We start from the raw sequence: 8,382 nt of genomic DNA on the forward strand, positions 1-8,382 counted from the left end.
GTACCCCCACCTCCCCAGGCATCCCCACCTCCCCAGGTACCCCCACCTCCCCAGGCTTCCCCAGCTTCAGCAAGTGTCCCAACTGACTTGACCAGGTATCATACCCCAACTGTTCCCAGGGAACTACAGCAAGTTCTGAGGAGAACATGGTAGGGGAGAACCCATCATTGGTCACCATGCCATCTGCAGCTGCCACAGACGGACCACACAGCTAACCAGGACTCAGGCCCCCTGGCACCATGACCAGCCCCTCCAGAGCTGGAACAGGGCTTCCCTCAAACTCAGCCAGCTCTACAGATGGCCCTGCCCTCTGCAGTAGCCTATGGATTTAAAATGACCAGTGGAGCAATCTTCTTGCTTACCAATTGCCACTCCCATGCCCTGGATACCAATGTCAAGTGGAGCCTGCACTGAGATCATGGCCAAAGCCGCCCTCCAGAGCCGTGGCCTGAGTTCAGGATCTGACCCCTGAGGTTTATAGCATCCCTCAGAGGCTCCTAGTGGATGAACTGGGCTGAAACGCCTATCCTTATGAGGACATTTTTGTGCTTCCCTCTTCCCCTCAAAGTCTACCTGCATTAGTTGCCATCCGTGCTGACATCTGTTGATCCAATTTGCCAATAGGCCATTAGCTGTCCCTCCATAGCCTGAGCTGAGGCCGAACCCTCAGAAATCACGGCCACCCCACCTCCGATCTAGGGATGCCTCCCTGCCTCTGCTTTGTGCTGATAACACTGGGATCAATGGCATCAGGCTGTGGCTGTGCTGTCCCCACCCCCATGACCTCCTGGAAGTTCTTTGCTGCTCTTCAGAGTGAGCTTGGCTGTCCAAGGGATGGGGGCTTCGCTCCCCGATGCTCTTGTCTGAATAGTCTGCTCATCTTTGAAAGTAACGGTGGATGCTAGACCAAGACACAGGAGGTCTTCAGACTGTGGGCTCCCTGCCAAACAAGCATGTCCACTGAGTAATGAATTTGTCAACCGCCTGAGCCTCACAGGAAAGAGTCAAAGCTCCCTGTGGGGAGAAGGCAGAAGGGGCAGGATCTGCTGACCCTGCATTTAAGGCGCAGCAGGACTCAGGACCACAGGGGCAACTTCACCCTCCCACAGGAGTGAGGGATGACCATGGCCTGGGGCCTCAGAACAGGGTCCCCAGAACAAGGTCCCCAGAACAGGGTCCTGGGAAATGAGAAACTTGAGTACAGCTGCCCCATGCACAAGGAGATGGGGATGGCTGGGATGGAGTTCCAGGCAGGTATGCATAAGGGGATGCCCCCCCCCCGCCCCGGGCAGGGGAAGACCCTGAGGGCTCTAAGGATTTGCCCAAATCTACCAGGTGGAAAAGAGGCAGATGGGTGTGAATGTGGGTGACTCCATGCAGAAGCACCAGACTGGAGACATTCCCAGTGGGTGGGGCTGGGCTTGGCTTTCCAAACCCAAACCCAAACAACAGGAGAGGGCCAGTTCATGCTGCAGGGAAACCTGTATTTGCCTGAGCCGAAACCAGCCTCTACTCTAGAAGAAAGGTCAAGGGCTTATTCCTTTGGGTTTTTTTGCTGGTCCTGCTGCTGCTGTTTGGTTTGGTTTGGTTTGGTTTTGAAAGCCCATGGGGTAGGACAGCTTTCTTCAGGAAAGCTTTCAAGGCCCAAGGACAACAGCATGCAGGCAAGGCTGAGTCCTGGCCTTCACACTAAGGACACTGACCCCCACCCGCTCCAGGATGCCCACTGTGAGCCTCTCATGCTGGCCCGAGGGCAGCCTGAAGGGCCTGTAGGCACTGTTGACAGCTGCCTCTGGTCGCTTCTGTCCAGCAGAGGCCACAGACCCACCGCAGGGCCTACAGCTGCACATGCTGGAGGCTCCACAGGAGAGAATGAGGAATGCCGAGGGCTGAATCCACGAGAGCTTCGCTGGGCTCCCAGGGTGGGGTCCCAGGTTGGGCTCGTGCGCAGGGTTCCCAGGGTGGGGTCCCAGGGCGGGTTCGTGGGCAGAGCTCCCAGGGTGGGCTCCTGCACAGGGCTTCTGCCAGGGTGGGCTAATGCGCAGAGTTCCCAGGGTGGGGTCCCAGGACGGGCTGGTGTGCAGGGCTCCCAAGGCGGACTGGTACCCAGGGCTCTTGGGGCAGGCTCGTGTGCTCCTCACATACTCCAGCACAACTGGAGCATCGCTTCCAGGCCTTCCCATCATAGCGCTAAAGCCATTAGGAGCGACAAGGACAATGTCTTTGTCCTGATTCTGACCAAGGCCCTCTCTGACTTGCATTGCAGGCAACTCCATTGCCTAATGTGTGCCTACAGTCACCATGCTGTGTCCAAATATCACAACAAGGAGCCACAGGCACACAGTTCCCAGATTAGATCTGAATATTTGCCTTGACTTATTCTTGAGATTTCTGCCTCTGCTCCAATCCAGGACAAGTGCTGTGGCTGCCCTGGCATCAGACCTGGCTTCTCAGTGCCACTGGACCCGTCCCATCAATGCAGGGGCCAACGTGGCGGATCTGGGCTCCAGACTGCAAGACAAGTGTCCCCTCAGCTGAGCATGTTGTCAGTCTCCTCCATCACCCTCATGTCCTTTGCTCTAGTACAGAATGAGCCCAGGGCTGCGCTTGCCCCAGACAGAGAGAATTCAGCACCCGGGCCTACACTCAAGTCAGTCAAGGCTGAGTGAAAACGAGGTGCTCTGGGAGGTGCCAGATAGGTCCTGGAGGGCATATCCCCTGCACCTCCTACTGCATCTAGGGGACTGAGCCTTGCTTTTTACTGAAACCAGGTCATTCGGGGGCAAATTTGAATATACATAGAGATAGCAATAAGACATTTAAGAGAGAGGGAGGTGACACAAAATCACGGTATCTGAACCATCTCCTCCAGCTCTAAGCCAGCGCTCTCCATTCTCATCGGCCTTTGCTTATGACACCTTAGGACACCTGAGTCCAACTCACGACTCAGCCAAAAAATGGACAATGATTTGGATCTGTTGTCTATATATGCCAGAGCATCCATATTTGGGTTCCAACTATTTGGTTAAACCATTCAAGATTTGCAGGTAGAACAAGATGGTCTCAGTTCCCCTAACTCACCTGAGCTAGTGTCTTCATTCCCTGGATAGAGTTGGCACATTTTAAGCAGCATCTATTTTTCTACTGAATTGGCTGATGAAGTGTTCCTGCTAAGTAGAAAGAATCTGCTAAGGTGGGCTCCAACTTGCTGAGGGATGAATTGGCGAAAGGGCCGATGAGGAGCTGGGAGACCTCTCCTGCTTAGCACAGTGAGTGAGTGAGTCTTCCATTATTCTCTCAAGACGTTCTTCTGTCATTAGCGACGAGGGATGGTCACTGTCCCGCCACAATCTTTAACGTAGAAAAGAGACTAGGCTCACTTGCCCTTCCTTTTAGTTCACAATGGAATAATGGGAAGGAATTAAATGTAAAGCTTTGTTATTACTCCAAGAGAAGAATCCAGCTGTTCAGGTGTTCTAAACCAACTCTCCATTTGGTGTGTGTGGATTCTCAAACAATAGGTGCTTTAAAAATAATACATACCTTAAATTTGAAGAGTGCATTGGAAACTGGTCTGCTTCATATTCTCAGCAGTCCTGTGCCGCATCTGAAATGCAACTCAAAAGGCTGCTTTCCTCAACACTCCTGGGTGACAAACCCTGCCTTGGGCTCAGCCAAGGGGCAGTGAAGCCAGTGCCCCACAATCACGGTTGCAAGATGGCCACAGCACTCCGAGTCTCGCCCCACTGAGATCCCAGCACAGAGGGTGCCTGGCTTTGTTCCCCCTTGCACTGAGCATCCCCTTTGGGGAATATGTGGCACCAGGATGATTTGTACCAGGAGAGAAGCTGGGAATGTCAGGCTTCTTCCAAATGCCCTCCCCTAATGTGTGGCTTCCCCTGGAGCAGGTGCAGCCTTCCAGGCATGAAAGGAACCTCCCCGCAACCCCCTCCCCAAGGCTTCATCTGAGTCCAGTTCACAAGAAAGTGATGATTGCAGTGGTTGATGTGGAAGGCACAGGCTAGGAGAACACGAAGCCGGGGGCCTGGGTGAGCCACCTGCGCTCAGGGATAACCGAGGTGTGACAGCAAATGGAATCAGCAACCGGTGTCAGCTTTGTACCCACTCACGGGGGATACTTGTGAAGGTTTGGGGAGACATTTTTGGTTATCACAACTACCCCTCTGATGGATAGAGTCAGGGATGCTGCTCAACATCCTACAATGCCCAGGACAACCCCCCACAACAGAACGCTAGACGACCCCAAACATCAGCAATGCTAAGAAACCCTGCACTATGCCACCTGGCTTGGTTACTCACAACACGAACATTCACATTTTGAAAAGTGGCTCTGAATTAGGAACCACCCAGGTGGAGCCCGCCAAGTACACTTGGAATCCACTCACAGACCTATGAAAGGGCTTCCCTGAACGCCCCCATCATAGTTTAGCTGAAGAGAGGAAGGGGAAGCGGAGAGAGGGAACGAGGGAGCCACCTCCACTGAGCCCTGCAAGAAGCCTGTGGAGTCGAACATCGCTTCAGCTGCCCCGTGCACACCTCCACCTGCCGTCACCAGCAATGCGCCGATTCCAGTCAAACGGGAGCAGTGAAATAGCCAGAGCTGCCCACTGGAGGCGGCCTGGGGCTTTGTAGAGAAAGCTTTCAGGGTCGCTCAATCACTGACTCCCAGAAATCCTCTGATCCAGAAAGATCAGAAAATCCACAGAAACTCTGTGGGTTTCATCCACAGAGGACAGAGACAGGGCCCCACAGGAGGGGCATGAGCCCAAGTCAGCCAGGTCATGGTAGGTGGGGACTCAAGTCTGCTGGGTGGTGCCGAGCCTCCTTCCCCAGCTACTCCACTGTGCGTGAGGATCAGGGTCTAACCGGGTGGGGCACAGGCATCACCAGCAGCCTTGCCATCCTTTCCGGAACGGTGGTCTAGATGAGGCTGGGGACCACGTGCTCTCCACTGTGTAAGCTCTGGGCAAGAAATCAGACCCACAGGGCAGGGCTGCTCACAGAAAAAGTGTGGTTCCTTCCACTCCTTCCCCATAAATTAAGAGAGGACTGCATTTGAAAAGAGGTTGGATAAGGCCTATCAGAGTCTGTAGGGGAGGTTTGGGCTTTAATTTAGTTATCTGCAGGTTTATTCATTCTCAGTCACTCAGCATCACTGTGGAATAAAGCCAGAGGTACAATGCATGGGGCAGGCATTCCATGCCCCCTCGCGAATGCCAGGGAAGTTTGACAAGCACTGCTGAGCACCTACTGTGTACAAGGGCTAGAGTGGGCCCTTGGGAAACAAAGACGAGGAAAGGGGCAGAGCTGGAGAAGTGCACAGCCTCACTGGAGACAGTGCAGGGGCAGAACCAAGGCCACGGGCCAGGGGTCTAGAGAAGGGACCAAGGCCATAGACCACCCAAGTCCAACAGCATGCATTTGTGGTGGGAGAGGCTGCTCAGGCTGGAGCAGCAACCTCGAGGGAGACTCGGTTTCCGCTCCAACTCTCCTGGGAGCTTCATTCATTCTTCCAGCTTCTTGTGACTCTCTTCCAGTTCTTAGGCTTCCATCAACCCTTCGCAAAAGCTGCATCTGGCCCCATGTGCACATATCCCTGGTGCTTGCATGGGTGGTAGGTTCCTGCCCACGCGGCTCTGTCAGCTTTGGGAGAGATGGAGGTGGTGCTCCCCAGGACCCTCACACCTGGGTGGTGGTCTCCCTTCCTAAAGGGGATCAGTGAGTGGCCACAGTGCTCTCCTTCAGTCACTCAGATGGCCACTGCTGAGTATTGCCTGTGGCAGGGTACGTAAGGCAGGGCCTTGTTTCTAATGGGCCGAGAAGGTTATCTTGACCATAGGGTGCTGGCAGCACAAGATTCAGTCTGGGGTTCTCCCTTTTCAGTCCCCAGTTATGCCCCTTCCTCACATTGAGGATGAGGGGCACTGATAGAGCGGTGTGGCACGGAGGGAAGCTTCTGCCAATCATGGAGCATTCTATGATGTCATCTTCATCCATACCATGGTCTCAGGGGTCTGTATCCTTGTGATCCCCGTGTCCCAGAGGGAAGGCCAAGGCTCAAAGAGGTTAGGAAATAAATCGTCCCAGGTCACACAGCTGGTACAAATCTCAGTTATGCTCCAGCTCCGCCCAAATCCCAGGTTGGTGATCTCAACTGCTACACACTCCACTCTCAACACGCGCCTTCTGGCATAATTAGCTTTGCTGGCTGCTAGTCTGAAAAGGAAATGGAGGTGTAGCCTTCCCAGTTTTCCAGGTATGAGGTTCTGGGACTGAGAAGGCCTTGTCCGCCCTCTCCACTGCCCTTGATTGGGATTCCTGGTACCCACCACTCACCTGGGTAGCATCAATCAGATTGTATTTTGGTCTTGGGAAAATGAAACTCAGGTCTTCTCTCTGGAGGGGAAGGTGATTGGTCCTAGAAAAGAACGGGAGGGCAGCCCACGTGTCTGGAGGCCCCTACACTGCCAGTATGTAGCAGACACTGTCACAAGCCCTCCCTCTGAAGCCCCACCACAGTCCTCAAGGGGGATATAGGCTCTAACCTTCCCATTCTACAGATGGGGAAACTGAGGCTCGGAGAACCAGTACTTTGCCTGATGACAGAGCTGGTCCACAACAGGCCAGAGTCAAAGTTCAGGTCCGAGTGGCTCCCCAAGAGGCCATATACCCAAAACACACCCATCTGGAGAGTGGCCTCTTGAGGAGTTGCCTGTATTTTTTTGCCCGGGCTGCCGTAACAAACATCACAGACTGGGTGGCTTAAACAACAGAAATGTACTTCCCACTGTTCTGGAGCCTGGAAGTCCCAAATCAGATGTCAGCAGGATGAATTCTTCCGAGGTGTCTCCTTGGCTTGCAGGCAGCTGCCCTCTTCCTGAGTTTCCCACGTACATATGCCAATCTTCTAATAAGGACATAGCCGTCTAGGATCAGGCCCACCCCTAGTGACCTCATTTTAACTTAACTACCTCTTTAAGGATTCTATATCCAAATAGTCACATTCTGAGGCCTGGGGATTAGGACTCCAACATATGAGTTTTGAGGGGACACAACGGAGCCCAAGTCACTGTCCAAGCTAGTGCATCTCCCATCCCTGTGGCCTCCCACTCCCTTGTGCAGATATGCTGCCAAGCCCCTTACCACCACCCAGGAGAGCTGCCCTCAGCCACGCCCACATGTGTCTGTCTGTCTGTCCGCCCACATCTGTGGGCCCCACATCAGTGCTGTGTTTGATCCATGAAGGGTTCAAGCTGCGCATACATGGGCAGTGGGTGTTCAGTATGTGGACCCCTTCTTCCCAAGGCTACAGAGAGCCCAGCTGGCATCTGCACAGAATTCAGACTTGGCAGTGTCGGCTGAGCTGGGGATGCTGCCCACAGCCAGGATCCTACAGGCAGAGGGCAAGAAGACCTCTAAGATGAGGAGCTCCCCAGCTGGGGGCTGTGCGACCCCCACCCTGCCTGTCTGCAGCCCAGCCATGACTGAGTTGTGAGAGAGACCCAGACAGGCTTCGCCACTCAGCCCCGGGGCTCTTCCCCTGTGTCGAGGAACTCCTTGGGAACTGGCATGCACTGGGCAAGTGGGAGTCAGTGGGGCCTGCCAGGACAAGGACCTTAGACAAGGTGAAAATGCCTGGCTGGACACGGGGGACCCAAAGGTGGGAGCAAAGAGGATCATTGGAAAGGATGGCATTGGTGAATGTGCTCACACACACTGTGGGGGGGTGCGCCTAGGGAACTGCCAGGGATATTTGACAGGCAGATTTTCAGACTGATGAAGTCCTGCCTGAACCTACCTGAGGGTAAGAGTCAACTAAGTGTGTGCAGCTTCTGCTACCACAGCCCCATGTCCCACAAGCAGCCCACTTAGACTGGCTGCCCCACTGTGAGGAGCATGACCACTGACAGCCTTTGGTGCTAGAGCCACAGCCTGCTCTCCCTGGGGCGGCTGTAGCTAGTAACCAGGCCAATTAGAGGCACAGGTCTGGCCTTTCCCACCCAGACCAGTTCTTCCCACCAGCACCCTGGGCTTAGAGGTGCCCAGAGGTTGCCCTGCATCCTGAAGGCTCCTCCTGCCCAAGCCCACAGTCTCCACGACTGGTTCACAGGCATCACTCCCACCATAAGCCTCTCCACTGCACACCTTGGTGCTGCTCCCTGGAGAGCCTGCCGGCACCTGCCTCGCCGGGTGAGGTCCAGGGAGATTAGGACTCAGGTGTTAGGAAGGTGAAGCCCAATCTTGAAAAGATGAAAAGATAACCATGAGCAGCTGCAGCCTAACCCATGTGACTCCCGCACCATTGAAACCAACAATCCATCTTCCAATTGGAGAAGCCCCTTGCCACAGCTCACTTTGAGC

This window comes from Piliocolobus tephrosceles, chromosome 20, assembly GCF_002776525.5.
Source record: "Piliocolobus tephrosceles isolate RC106 chromosome 20, ASM277652v3, whole genome shotgun sequence".
Lineage (NCBI taxonomy): Eukaryota > Metazoa > Chordata > Mammalia > Primates > Cercopithecidae > Piliocolobus > Piliocolobus tephrosceles.